This window comes from Pelophylax lessonae (genome assembly GCF_965119305.1).
Source record: "Pelophylax lessonae genome assembly, chromosome: 13".
Lineage (NCBI taxonomy): Eukaryota > Metazoa > Chordata > Amphibia > Anura > Ranidae > Pelophylax > Pelophylax lessonae.
The window spans coordinates 204,892,022-204,907,878 of record NC_138780.1 but is presented as its reverse complement, the minus strand read 5'-3'; the positions used below and the strand labels follow the sequence as shown (position 1 = coordinate 204,907,878).

General features: G+C 46.8%; 1 protein-coding gene across 1 annotated transcript in view; it reads right to left on the bottom strand.

Moving 5' to 3' along the window:
* LOC309569878 (alpha-1-antitrypsin-like protein CM55-MM) overlaps positions 1–15,857 on the bottom strand; it is a gene marked incomplete at its 3' end in the record, with an annotated part of 131,415 nt that overhangs the window by 46,544 nt on the left and 69,014 nt on the right. The gene's annotated exons all lie outside the window — the stretch shown is intronic.

The window sequence follows — 15,857 nt, the reverse complement described above, 5'->3', positions numbered from 1 at the left end:
ACGGCTGCAGAGCCTATGCAGTGGTGTCACCCATTGGATTACTATGGGAGATCCATTGTTGGCTGTCCCACCTTTACACTGGTCATGTGACTGGATCACAGCACCCCCAAAATAGGTAAGCAAAGGCACTTTTTTTTTTTTTTTCAGGGTAGATAGAATAGCCTTAGAATTGGGATGAGAGTAGGTCTAGGCTTAGTTACGTCTTGGCTGGAATTACACTTTATGTTCTAAAAGGCTGATAGGGGTTGCTGTAGCTTGCAAAGACTCTTTGCCTGATTGAGAATACCTGGGATAGTTAGTATTGCTAATACAGACACTAATGTGAATTTTCCTCCACAGTACTCTGGACCTCTACATACCCAAAATATCCTTCAACCATCCAGTTGATCTGAAGCATCACATGATGGTCATGGGCATGGAGAGCATGTTTAATAGTGAGAAAGCTGACTTCTCCGGGATCTCAGTGAAAGAAAAGATGAAAGTTTCAGATGTAAGTATTTATCTTTTGTCTAAGGACTAATCATTAGTATTTCCCATGATCCCCCTGAAGCTTTTCTATTCCCCATTACTGACTTACCATGCCTTGTTCTGCACTGTGTCTCTGTGTGGAGGTGGCCATCTTGGTGAAGGCAGGCCTTAGCTTCCTCATGTCAGAGTTGCCCCTCCCGATGACTGGTAATCTGATAACTGGGGGAAATGATAAAAAAGCAAAATGAGGGATATACTGTAGGAAGTACTGATCCACAGAATGAATGAATGAATGAATGAATGAATGAATGAATGAATAATGAAGTAGGGAGATTCTTGCACTACAAGTCTTCAGGTACAGCTTTCTCTCCAGCAAGGAGAACAATGAGCAGCACCAAACTAAGATCGCATGTTAAACATAGGGAAATGATTGGCCTACAAAATACAAACCTTGAGCTTTAGAGCTTCACTTTAGGAAGCAAAACAAAAGCCATTCAGTGCCTGCTTGTAAAGTAGAGCTTCCCTCAAAAGGGGAAGTTTCCCTTTAAGTATTCCTCCCCCTCCTCCTCTGCCACATTTCGAATGTCATTTTTTTTGGGGAGGAGCGGGTACCTATTTTTGACAGATACCCACTCCCACTTCCGCTCTGACCGCCTAGGTGATGGGAGTTGAAGTTCTCCTTTCCTCCTCCCCCTTGCGGTCTTCTGGGACACGTCACAGGTCCATTCAGGACCATTCACAAAGAGCTCACACATGCGCAGTGGGCAGCCTGCTGTGAAGCCACAAGAAGCAGCACAGCCAGCTGTCCACAGTTAAGATGCTTGCACTAGGGACCCGAAGGCTAGTGAAGAACTAGCCCAGGTGAGGACATTAGTGATACCTGTCAGTGCCCATCAGTGCCCATCAGTGATGCCTGTCGGTGCCCATCAGTGATGCCTTTCAGTGCCCATCAGGGATGCCTGTTAGTGCCCATCAGTGCTGCCTTTCAGTGCCCATCAGGGATGCCTGTTAGTGCCCATCAGTCCTGCCTATCAGTGCTCAGCAGTGCCACCTTTCAGTGTTGCCTATCATTGTCCATCAGTGCCACCTATCATTGCTGCCTATCAGTGCCCATAAGTGCTGTCTATCAGTGCCCATCAGTGCTGCCTATCAGTGCCTATCAGTGATGCATATCATAGGGGTAGTCGTATCCATACTCCAGGGCCACCTTCCTCTGTATCAGATGCTGCCATCTTCAGAACCTGGGGAGGGTTTGTCTGTTTCCTCTCCCAGGTGGGGAGTACAGGGTCTCTTGTCTCCTGATGAGTTTCTTACAGGCCTTGTTTGGATCCCGAGCCCAGGTGTAGGTATGAGGTGGGGACAGATCTGGAACCCGCGTAGCATAGGCCTCACAGAACCCCAAATTCTTGGCACGCTGCATATATACCACCAAATCCCTTGTATCCTCATCAGGAAAACTGGGACTTGTAGAGCTGCTCCTTTCATCTGCTCCCAAATCCCACTCCGTCTCTTCCTCAGACTTCCATACATCTATCCCCTTCTCCAAGGATCCAAACTGATGCTGAAAGCTGGGGGACCCTGTGTCAATGGCTCCGGCCTCCCCTTCACTCGACACACTGGAAGCCTCCCTCTCTGGAGCCCATTGGTTCCCCACTGCCTTGATAGAAGCTGTGGACTCTGCTCTTACAGGTGTGACTGGCCCTCTTCCTGGCCGCGACTCGGCCTGTACGACTTGGGTGCACTTCACCTCGGAGGAGTGAATCTCCCTGGTCTGGCAGTGTAGGTCTGCACTACTGGCCTCGGCTCCAGCAGCTCTCTCAGCACTCCCCTACCTCTGCCTACAGAGATCTTCGTGGGCACCAGCAACTCCTGAGTAACTCCGGTCTTCCAACTCACATACAGCTTCCTGGGCCGACACTCACTCCGCACCGCCTGTATGAGCATATCACCGCAGTGTCCACACTGACTCCAGGCTTGCAGTTGCATAGACACACTCAAGCACTGGCTACATACCAAACCAAGATGCTCCTTGTCCTTCCCGCTGCACAGCACCAGTCTTCCATTGGGCACCAACCGAACTCCGGTGTCCCACAGCGTCCACCAACTTCATAGGTTCTCCGCCAACACGTGGGATTGTCCCTGCGCTCCGGCTCACTCTGGCATCCGCCATCATGTTCCTCCACACACGTGTCTGCTCCTCAGCTATGCCCAAAGGCGGACGTGATGTTTCAGCTCTGTCCTTCTATTTGGATTGGCAGTCTGTGGGCGCCAACCCCGCCCACAACTCCAGACTAGCTGACTCTCCGGCGGTGGCTCTTTCTGTTAGGCATATCTCTTCAGCGCACGCTTTCCCGCGCAGTAACCTTTTCACTGCTGCTCCTCTGCTCAGCCAGCACGAAGATCAATGCCTGGCAGACTGTGTTCCTCAATCCACACACATCCGCCATCTCTGTCTGTACCTGGGCCTCAGCTACACTTCCATCTCACCAAGCCAACTTACCTCCCACACTGTTTATGAAAATTGTCCCGCTGTCAGGCATTGCACGGCCTACATTTTTCTTCACAGCACATGTACAGACATGACTTCCTTTACTGTTTTTGAAAACTGTCCCGCTGTAAGGAATTGCACGGTCAACCCTTCTCTTCGCAGTATATGCACAGACATCACTCTCCACACTATTTGGGAAAATTGTCCCGCTGTCATAAATTGCACAGTCAACACTTCTCTTCGTAGTGCATGTACAGACACGACCCCCGACACACCGACCCGTGTCCCGGGTCACTACTTTCTCCATCCACACTTGCACCGATTACTGCAAAGCAGACACAGTCCTTTTGTACAATACAGTGCATCTCCTCTTCATCTACTCTCCTGCATGTTACTTATAGAGACAGGCTGTTTTTCTGACAAAAGTTCATCTGTTGCTGTTGGCAACCATCATTGCAAACTTGACTTATCATCCCACTCTTCCTAATCCCTGTAGAGCAGACATCACTCTTTCTTCTGGCACTCCAGTACATTTTTTGAAAAAGCATGACATTACTTTGCAAGATTTTCCGGCCGTTGCCATTAGCAACCATTCTGGTAACCCATGAGTTCTTCCCGGATGAGCCCCCATATGTAGCACTAGCCCATTGAGGACTGCTGTATAATACACTCTCGGTCCCCCTGGTTTACCGGTAGCAACTGCAACATGCACAATTTAACTCTTTACACTCTGGCTCAGTCAATCAACAGTCCAGGGGATGCAGTTGTTTTTGTGGTTTTATTTAAATTAGGGATGGGAGAAGGGAAGAGTGGGATACTCCAGCTTGAACTATAACTATTCATAGTAGATGAGGACTCCTGTCTGAAGATGCAGCCAGGCTGCAGATTCACCTTGCCACTTAGATGAATTTAGGATTAAGCCTCTATACAGATGACTTGCAAGTATGAATTATCTTCGGGATACACACCTAGTACCCCCTTTCACTCCACCTGCTGACACCCATCCTCTGACTATCCTACACCGGGGTGGCCCCCCTCAGGTCAGGCCCCTAGACACAATCCCCTGTGCTCACGATACTGTTTTTCGAGGGTCTCCAGTGTCTCTACCCCTCCAGTCAGCTCTCATGGACCTCTAGGTTCAGCTCCTTCCTTCTGGTCCCCAGGCCGACTGCCTGTGACTGCGTGCCACTGCTACAGAAGAAGAGACAGCCGTCACCCTCCCTCCTAGACTCTGCTCACCAGCCAAAGAACCCCCGCAGCACATGTGCTCCTGGCTTTTATACCACACCGCACAATGCACTGAGACAATCAGTCTGTGCCAATCACTGGGGCTGTATTAAAGCCTGTGTTCCCATTGGTCAGATTTCCTCTACTGTCCAATATGCCTTCCCATTGGACCAGTGTGAAACACTCCCTAGATCAGATGAATCACTCACTGAGCACCATGAGCAGACCTAACTCACAGATCCTGCTCTCTGGTAGGCAGAAAGCAATCTAGATTTCCCTGCTGCTCCTCTGATAGGCAGACAGAGCCAAAAACTATACTCTGTCTAGCACCCACCTAGGAGGGTGCTACACTCCTCCCCACCAAACTGAGCCATGTCCTCACTAGCACCTATCTAGGAGGGTGCTATACTCCCCCCCCCCCCCTCCAAACCGAGCCATGTCCTCACTAGCACCTACCTAGGAGGGTGCTACAATAGAATTCACTTTCTGACTTTACAACTCCTTTTAAGTTCTGTTTTTCCCAATGATTGTTATTACCACTCTCCTGCATTCAAATCTAGAGTTCACCTTATTCTTCAAATATATTTTTGATATTTTGCAGTCTTTAAAATTTTTGATTTGGTTAATGTTTACTTTTTTTGTGTTGACAGATGTACCACCAGTCTCATTTGAACATTGAAGAGGGAGGAACAGAGGGGAGTAGTGCAACTGCTGTCCATCTAAGTGTGGGCCTTCCAAACCCCATAGTCATGGCTGACAGTCCATTCATTTTCATGATCTACCACAAAGTTACTGATACCATCCTCTGGATTGGCCAAATCACGGACCCATCTCAGTAAAATCATTGGGGGAAGGGAGCAGAAGAAATGTGGTAAAGCAGATACTGAATAAACTGTTATACAAAATGAAACCATTCTGCTCATGATAAAGAGAATGTGCCGAACAATTTCTGTTTTGTGTTTTTTCTCTCTATCCCATTAGTGTTAATGAGTGAGGGAGATACATACATACATACATACGGACATAGAAATACAGGGCAACTTGGGAACAGTGACCATAGGTCAATTAGTTTCAGTATTAATCATAGTAAAAGGAAACACAAGGGTAATATAAGAACACTGAATTTCAAAAAAGCCAATTTCCCAAAACTGCGCTCTCAGCTAGAAAATATAACATTGGATAGAACCCTGGGAACAAAGAACACGGAGCAAAAATGGGAGTGCTTCAAGAGCATACTAAACAAAGGGATTGGCCAGTGCATTCCAAAGGGAAATACATTTAAAAGAGCAAAACTAAACCCTGGGTAAACTCCAACATAAAAATGCATATTAATACAAAAGAAAAGGCCTTCAATAAATACAAGGCTGAGGGGTCATTGGCAGCATTCAAGCATTACAAAGAGTGTAATAAGAAATGTAAAGGCGAAATCAGGGCGGCTAAAATAGAACACAAGAGACATATAGCGGAAGAGAGTAAAAAGAACCCCAAAAAATGATTTTAAGTACAGTATATAAACAGTAAGAAAGTGAGGCCAGAACACATTGGCCCCATAAAAGACGACGAGGGTAATTTGGCCACAGAGGACAGGGAAAAGGCAGAAGTGTTAAATAATTTCTTCTCATCAGTCTTCACAAAATTATCGGGGGGCTACACTAACCCAGCTTGGAATGCTAAACTAAATAATACGCCTCAGGAAATACCGCCATGGCTAACAGAAGATAGACTTAGAACTAAGCTAGAGAAACTTAACATAAATAAATCACCGGGACCGGATGGCTTGCACCCGAGGGTTCTTAAAGAGTTCAGCTAGGTGATTGCCAGACCATTATTCTTGATCTTTAAGGATGGTCTACTGACGGGTATGGTGCCAGCTGATTGGAAAAAAGCCAACGTAGTGCCAATATTCAAAAAAGGGCCGAGATATATCCCAGGTAACTATAGGCCGGTCAGCCTAACATCTGTAGTCTGCAAGATTTTGGAGGGGATGTTAAGGGACCTCATACAAGACTTTAGTAATGAAAACTGTATTATTAGTAGTAATCAGCATGGATTCATGAAAAATCGTTCTTGCCAAACCAATCTATTAACCTTCTATGATGAAGTGAGCTGCCACCTAGATAAAGGAAGGCCTGTGGATGTGGTGTATCTGGACTTTGCAAAGGCCTTTGACACCGTTCCCCACAAACGCTTACTGTACAAACTAAGGAAGGTAGGTATGGACCATAAGGTGAGTACCTGGATAGAGAACTGGCTCCAGGGGAGAGTCCAGAGGGTGGTGATTAATGGGGAGTACTCGGATTGGGCGGGTGTGGAAAGTGGGGTCCCCCAAGGTTCTGTCCTGGGACCAATCCTGTTTAATTTATTCGTAAATGATCTAGAGGAGCGGATATCTAGTACAATCTCAGTATTTGCAGATGATACTAAACTAAGCATGCCAATATCTTCTGGGCAGGATGTGGAAACCTTACAAGTGGACCTGAACAAAATAATGGGGTGGGCAACTACATGGCAGATGAGGTTTAATGTTGAAAAATGTAAAGTAATGCACTTGGGCGCCAGAGACACGAAAGCAAGCTACTCACTAGGGGGGGAACCTCTGGGTGAATCTAAGATGGAAAAGGACCTGGGGGTACTGGTGGACACTGGACAACAGGCTTGGCAGTGGCATGCAATGCCAAGCCGCTGCTAGCAAAGCCAACAGAATACTGGGATGTATAAAAAAGGGGATTCACTCCAGAAATAAAGAAATTATTCTCCCACTATAAAAGACTCTGGTCCGGCCACATCTGGAGTATGCTGTCCAGTTCTGGGCACCGGTCCTCAGGAAGGATGTGCTGGAACTGGAGAGAGTCCAGAGAAGAGCAACAAAAATAATTAGCGGAATGGAGGACATCAGCTATGAGGAAAGACTACAAGCACTGAAGACACGTGGCCACTCACTAAAACTAGAGGAAAAACGGTTTAACCTTAAACTACGTAAGGGGTTCTTCACTGTCAGAGCAGTAAGGATGTGGAATTCTCTTCCACAGGCAGTGGTGTCAGCGGGGAGCATCAATAGTTTCAAAAGACTATTAGATGGGCACCACAACATACAGGGGTATACAATGTACGCTTAGCAGCAAGCACACACACATCATAGGTTGAACTGGATGGACTGATGTCTTTTTTCAACCTCACAAACTACTTGCTTACAGGATGGCCCGATAAGGTGGTGTAGGAGAGAGTGAAAACGTCCTCCACCCCAAACTCGCTCGTCCATGTCTTTATGGACCTTGCTTTGTGCACTGGTCCAAATCATTTGGTGGAGGGGGGATTATGGTGTGGGGGTGTTTTTCAGGGGTTGGGCTTTGCCCCTTAGTTCCAGTGAAGGGAACTCTTAAGGCATCAGCATAGCAAGAAATTTTGGACAATTTCATGCTCCCAACTTTGTGGGAGGAGTTTGGGGATGGCCCCTTCCTGTTCCAACATGACTGCACACCAGTGCACAAAGCAAGGTCCATAAAGACATGGATGAGTGAGTTTGGGGTTGAAGAATTTGACTGGCCTGCACAGAGTCCTGACCTCAACCCCATAGAACACCTTTGGGATAAATTGAAGCCTATGTATGCGTTGTTTTCTGCGTGGACCTTGCTTTGTGCACTTTTTTTTTTATATTGGGAATGTTTTATAGCAGAAAGAAAGAAATATTGTTTTTTTTTTCTTCAGAATTGTCACTCTTTTTTTGTTTATAGCGCAAAGAGTAAAAATCCCAGAGGTGATCAAAATAATTTGTGGGGAAAAAAGGTCATCAATTTTATTTAGGTACAGCGTCGCACGACTGCGCAATTGTCAGTTAAAATAACACAGTACTGAATCGCAAAAAATGGCATGATCAATAAAGGGGGGAAATCAATTTTATTTGGGTACAGCGTCGCACGACCACGCAATGGTCCTTTAAAGTAACGCAGAGTCGCATCGCAAAAAAATGGCCTGGTCATTAAAGGGGCAAATCCTTCTGGTCCAGAAGTGGTTATTGAATTTTACTGATCAAAAACTCAATCTAATAACCAATTGTTTGGTAATATATATATATATATATATATAATAAAATATAAAATTTGATGTTACGCCGAGTAAATAGTTACCCAATCTGTCATGCTTTAAAATTGGGTCCGCCCATGGAAGGGCGCCTGATTACGGTACCTAAAAAGTCTTTATAGGTCCTCAGTTTAGAGTTACATGGGAGGTCTGGTGCTAAAATGATCGCTCTTGCTTTGAAGTTTGCGGCGATACCTCACATGTGTGGGTGCGATCGCCATTTACTTTTACCATCCCTTGTATTAGCATGGGCTGTGACTGGTCCTCTAATAGACCCCGGATCTCTCCTCTGGCCTCCACTGCAGCCAATCAGACACAGATCGGTCCGCTTGGCTGCTTTACTGGCCGCTAATGGCCAAAATCAGAAGTGACCAAATCCTTATGGCTTCAAGTTTCTGACGTCACACAGTGAGAGCAGGGGAGGACTGGGCCAGGGGGCAGGGGGGCAATCGCCCCCCTGGGCCACTCTGATGCCCCGTAAAAAGGCTGCAACGCTTCTGCGAGACATGCCTAAAGTATTCTGGTCAAGAGAAGGGAAAAATCCCTGCTGCTGACCTACTGAGTGGGGTTTGAAGACAAGGACAGAGCACAGAAATCATCCCCCCCCACCCCCTAGCATGGATGGTGTAAACTGTGTCTGAACAGAGGCCGGTTCCATGCCCCACTGGAGACTCTCCTCCAGCCTTAACCAAGCTGTCCAAGCTTCCCCCAACCGCCCCCTGCTGGCCAGGTCGGGAACCCAGATGCAGCCGGTGAGTAGAGAGTAACCTGGAGTGGAGCTTCAGCCTGGAATGGGGATCAGGAAGTGGGAGAGTGGGAGGGGGGCCGAATTGCTGCACCATGAGCCTCTGGTTTGTACTTGCCCCCCTGGGTCAGACGTTGCCAGTCAGCCCCTGAGTGAGAGGAACAACGTTCATTCCTCCCACCATGTATCCAGAGTCGGATGCCACCAGTCTCATCCTTACCAGGCTCCCTGATTGCATAAGGGGTCCCCCTTCCACTGCCTGTAATATAAATCCAGCAGCTCGTTAGACCCTGGGATTACTTTTCCTTTATAGGGAATCGCTGCAGCGATGATTGTAATATCACCCGTCCCATCCAAGGACATTAAGGCTCCATTCCGATATAGGCGTTTCAGATTGCGGGCAGAATTGCCGCGATTCTGCCCGCGATCCTGAAGCACTGCAAGTCACGGGACGCCCGTGCGATTCCTGTGACTTGCAATGGCACCCCAAACGCTGCACGATTTTGCCCAATTAATCGCGTTAAATTCGCGCAAAAAGAATCGCGCGCGCCTGTTGCCCAAAAAAAGTTATTTTTACTTCTCTCGGGCGACAGGCGACCCGCAATTCTGTTTGCGCGATTTTGCCGCAATTGTCACCCAATGAATTGTGGTAAAATCGTGCAAACAGAATCGTGGGGCGCCTGCCGCTCAAAAGACGTTCTTGTACTTCTTTTGGGCAACAGGCGTCCTGCGATTCTGTTTGCGTGAATTTTGCCACAATTTTCGCCCGATGAATCGCGGTAAAATTGTGCACAAAGAATCCTGGGGCGCCTGTCACCCAAAAAAAACGTTCTTTAACTTCTTTTGGGCGACAGGCGTCCCACGATTCTGTTTGCGTAATTTTACCGCGATTGTCACCCGATGAATTGTGGTAAAATCATGCAAACAGAATCGTGGGGCACATGTCCCCCAAAATAAGTTATTTTACTTCTTTTGGGGCGGTAAATCCCGCAAACAGAATCGCGGGGTGGTAAAATTGTGCGAAAAGAATCGCAGGCGCCTGTCGCCCAAAAAAAGTTATTTTACTTCTTTTGGGCGACAGGTACCCTGAGATTCTGTTTGTGTGATTTTGCCGCGATTGTCACCCGATGAATTTTCGGTAAAATAGTGCAAACAGAAACACAGGCGCCTGTCACTCAAAATAAGTTTTTGTACTTCTTTTGTGTGACAGGCGTCCCACCGTTCTGTTTGTGCGATTTTGCCGCGATTGTCGTCTGATGAATCGCGGTAAAATAGCGCAAACAAAATCACAGGTGTCTATCGTCCAAAATAAATTCTTGTACTTCTTTTGGGCGACAGGAGTCCTGCGATTCTCTTTGCGCGATTTTACCATGATTCATTGGGCGACAATTGCGGTAAAATCACGCAGAGTTCGGGGTGCCACTGCAAGTCACGGGAATCGCACAGGCAACCCGCGACTTGCAATGGTTCAGGATCGCGGGCAGAATTGCAGCTATTCTGCCCGCGATCCGAAAAGCCTATATGTGAATGGAGCCTTATAAACGCACGGCGGACAGGAAATAGGTAAGGTGACCCCCCTCTATACAATGTGCTGAAAAGAAAAGGGGGGGGGAGGGGAGGTTGTCACAGCTGGATTTGATTCGCTTTCATCCATTGTAACGTATAAATTATTTATTTATTTATAGATGCTGATTGATGATTGGGATACTATGTTTCACCACTTAACCAGTTCTGGACCGGAAGGAATTATCCCCTTCACCACTTTAAGACCGGAAGATTTTCCTGCTTAATGACCAGGCCATATTTTGCGATTCGGCACTGCGTTAGTTTAACAGACAATTGCGCGGTCGTGCGACGCTGTACCCAAATAAAATTGTTGTCCTTTTTTTCCCACAAACAGAGCTTTCTTTTGGTGGTATTTGATCACCTGTGCGATTTTTATTTTTTGCGCTGTAAACAAAAAAAGAGCGACAATCCAGAAAAAAATATATATTTTTTTCACATTCTGCTATATAACATTCCCAAAAAAAAAGTAAAAATCTAAATTTTTTAACATTTTAGGCCAATTTGTTTTCTGCTACATATTTTTGGTAAAAAAAAAAAAAAAAATGGCAATAAGCGTATTTTGATTGGTTTGTGCAAAAGTTATCGCGTCTACAAACTAGGGGAAAGATTTATGTCATTTTAATTGTTTTTTTTTTTTTACTAGTAATGGCGGCGATCAGCGATTTTTAGCGGGACTGCGACATTGCAGCGGACAGATCGGACCCCTGACTGACATTTTTGACACTTTTGGGAGGACCAGTGACATTACTACAGTAATCAGTGCTAAAAATATGCACTGTCACTGTACTAATGACACTGGCAGGTAGGGGGTTAATCAGTGCTAAAAATATGCACTGTTACTGTAATAATGACACTGGCAGGGAAGGGGTTAACACTGTGGGCGATCAAAGGGTTAAGTGTGAGCCTAGGGGAGTGATTCTACCTGTGTGGGGGGCGGGGCTTTTGGAATGACCATAGAGACTTGTGATCCTACATAGAAGGATCACAGGCGCTCTGTGATTATTCCAAGCTGTGTGTTGTAAATCCGATCGCGGGTGTCATGTGGCAATCGGAGCCCCCTAGCTTCCGGTGCGCGACCAACATAGCCCTACGTCGTTTCGCGCAGGAGAGCCAGCCTGCCACAGTATATATGCAGTGGGTGGTCCGCAAGCGGTTAAGCATAAGGAACAAACTATTCAGAGAAAGGAAATACAATAAGACACGTGGCCACTCACTAAAACTAGAGGAAAGGCGGTTTAACCTTAAAATAAGTAAGGGGTTCTTCACTGTCAGAGCAGTAAGGATGTGGAATTCTCTTCCACAAGCAGTCGTATCAGCAGGGAGCATCGATAGTTTCAAAAAACTATTAGATGGGCACCTTAAAGACCACAACATACAGGGGTATACAATGTACAACATACAGGGGTATACAATGTACAACATACAGGGGGTATACAATGTACAACACACAGGGGGTATACAATGTACAACATACAGGGGGTATACAATGTACAACATACAGGGGTATACAATGTACAACATACAGGGGGTATACAATGTACAACATACAGGGGGTATACAATGTACAACATACAGGGGTATACAATGTACAACATACAGGGGGTATACAATGTACAACATACAGGGGTATACAATGTACAACATACAGGGGGTATACAATGTACAACATACAGGGGTATACAATGTTCAACATACAGGGGTATACAATGTACAACATACAGGGGGTATACAATGTACAATATACAGGGGTATACAATGTACAACATACAGGGGGTATACAATGTTCAACATACAGGGGTATACAATGTACAACATACAGGGGTATACAATGTACAACATACAGGTGTATACAATGTACAACATACAGGGGTATACAATGTACAACATACAGGTGTATACAATGTACAACATACAGGGGTATACAATGTACAACATACAGGGGTATACAATGTACAACATACAGGGGTATACAATGTACAACATACAGGGGGTATACAATGTACAACATACAGGGGTGTACAATGTACGGTTAACATCAAACACACACACACACACATCATAGGCTGAACTGGATGGACTGATGTCTTTTTTCAACCTCACAAACTATGTAACTTTGTAAATGATGTCAATGATGTCCTATTAGACTCTCTGGACTAGCACCAACATGAACAATATATAAGTTAAGGTTAAAATTTGTTTACAATACATAGGAAAATAATCGGCACATGATAGTTATAACTTTGCATCCAAGACAGCTCTACGCGTTTCATGGTTGGTTGTAACCAATCATCAGGAGCAGATGCGAAATGTATAAATATATACATGTCTACAATAAGATACATAATTGTTAGTATAAAAGAACAAAAGGCCAGAAAAAAAAGAAAAAAGAAAGAAGGGAAAAGAAGGATAAGGGGTAGGGAGGGGGGAAAAGGGGAAAAAATAAATAAAAAAGAAAGGAAAAAAGGGGGGGAAGAGGGGGTGGGGGAGAAAGGGGATATACCTGTTGTCACTTGCAAGGTAGCTAAGGTTACAGAAATCGCAGAAAGTAGATTGAAGGCGCATGGGGAACATCATTCATTTCCAGGAGCTGTGGCATAGGGCTCGCGGCAGAAGGTCAACACAACCAATATATATATAGAGAGAGAGCGAGGGAGACGAGAGAGGGGGGGAGAGAGAAGAGAGAGAGGGGGAGAGAGGGGGGAGAGATGAAAGAGGGGGAGAGAGGAGAAAGAGAGGGGGGGAGAGACAAGAGAGAGAGGGAGGAGAGACAAGAGAGAGAGGGGGGAGAGAAGAGAGAGAGAGGGGGGGAGGGAGATGAGAGAGAGAGATGGGGGGAGAGAAGAGAGAGAGGGGGAGAGATGAAAGAGGGGGGAGAGAGGAGAAAGAGAGTGGGGGAGAGACAAGAGAGAGAGATGAGAGAGGGGGGAGAGAGATAAGAGAGGGGGGGAGAGACAAGAGAGAGAGGGGGGAGAGAGAATAGAGAGAGAGGGGGGAGACGAGAAAGGGGGGGGGGAGAAGAGAGAGAGGGGGAGAGAGACGAGAGAGGGAGGAGAGATAAAAGAGGGGGGAGAGAGGAGAAAGAGAGTGGGGGAGAGACAAGAGAGAGAGGGGGGAGAGAGATGAGAGGGGGAGAGAAGAGAGAGAGAGAGGGGGAGAGACGAGAGAGAGGGGGGAGAGAGATGAGAGGGGGGGGAGAGAAGAAAGAGAAGAGAGAGGAGAGAGAGGGGGGAGAGAGAAGAAAGAGAGAGAGAGGAGAGAGGGGGGAGACGAGAGAGAGAGGGGGGAGAGAGATGAGAGAGGGGGGGGAGAAGAAAGAGAAGAGAGAGGAGAGAGAGAGAGGGGGGGGGAGAGAGACAAGAGAGAGAGAGAGAGAGAGAGAGGGGGGAGAGAGACGAGAGGGGGGGGGAGAGGCAAGAGAGGGAGAGAGACACGAGGTTTGGGGGGGGGGGCATCTTTATGTAGGGCAACAATTTTTTTTTCAGATCCTCAGAGAGTTCTTTGCCATGAGGTGCCATGTTGAACTTCCAGTGACCAGTATGAGAGAGTGAGAGCGATAACACCAAATTTAACACACCTGCTTCCCATTCACACCTGAGACCTTGTAACACGAGTCACATGATACCGGGGGGGGGAGGAATGTCTAATTGGGCCCAATTTGGAAATTTTCACTTGGGGGTGTACTCACTTTTGTTGCCAGTGGTTTAGACGTTAATGGCTGTGTGTTGAGTTATTTTGAGGGGACAGTAAATTTACACTGTTATACAAGCTGTACACTCACTACTTTACATTGTAGCAAAGTGTCATTTCTTCAGTGTTGTCACATGAAAAGATAGAATAAAATATTTACAGAAATGTGAGGGGTGTACTTACTTTTGTTAGATACTGTGTGTGTATATATATATATATATATTTTTATTTATTTATAATGTTTGAGGGTTCTAAGAAATATTCTAGCAATGTTTTTATATGTAGAAGATAAATGTGAGAATTGGGGGGGGGGGGGGGGTAAATACTGAGCACCATTCTACCGGCAGATCACAGCAATCAGCATTAAACAAATAATGCCTTGTCATTGGATAAATATGTTTAGCATTTATTAGGTTGGTAAATAATCGCTATGATCCATAATTATAAGGAATAAAAAATATTCAGCAATCTTCTCAGGGTGAGTGTATGGCAGCTGATATATACAGAGGGGTGGTGACATCATTACCAGGTGTAGACACGGTTTTATCTGGTCAATGAAATCGTGGGAGCCCCAGAATTAAATAATAATAATTTCTATGGTACGTCCCCCAGGGACGTCCCCCAGGGCAATCCCCACCCCCTCCATACCATTTGTCTGACAATGCCTTGCCTATTAAAATTTGCCTCCCATTGAGAAGTTTTGGATTCAGCCCCCAAACTTTCTTATTGTTGGCTGAACCCAACTTCACCCAAAGTCAGGTAAGTTTGGCTCCTCACTACCAGACTGCAGCTTTTTTTCTTGTCAGGGTTTAGATAGTTTTTAAGACCTCAGATCATCTCGATTATGGAATTTTCGACTAAAGCTCATTTTCAATCTCTCTTACACCACCCTATAGGGGCATCCTTGAAGCCAGGCCTGGGACAAAAAAATAGACCTGGGCGGGCATTTTGGACTAAGCAGCCCATGACATGTTAACCAGCCCCTTCCCTACTCTCCATCCTGGCGGATCCCCTGGGAGAAGGAAGGGGGGGGGAGGGGCCGGGAAAGAGCATGGGGGCGGGCAGAGAGCACAGGACGATATGGAGTGGGGTGGAGAGCACTGGGGGGGGGCAAGCGAAGAGCTTTTGGGGGGCAGAGAGTACAGGGGTGAGGCAGAGAACACTGGGGTGGGGAAGAGGAAAACACGGGGGGACGGAGAGCATGGGGGAGGGCTGGATAGCATGGGGGGGGGGGTTGGAGAGCACAGGGGGAAGCAAGAGCATGTGGTGGGCTGGAGAGCACATAGGGGGTCGGAAAGCACTGGAGGGGGGGCAAGAGCATAGGGGGAAGCAGAGAGCTCTGGGGAATGTCAGAGAGCACTGGGGGGGGGGGGGACAAGAGCCTGGGGGGAGGCGGAGAGCAAGGGGGGGGAGTGGAAGGACATCACTGGGGGTGGAAGGACATCACTGGGCGTAGGCAGAAAGCACAGGGGGAGGCAGAGAGCACTGGGGGGGGGACAAAGAACACAGGGGAGAGGAGGAGAGCACTGGGGGGGGGGGTGGAGAGCACAGAGGAGAGGCATAGAACACGGGGGGGAAGAGGCGAGCAATGAATCTTCT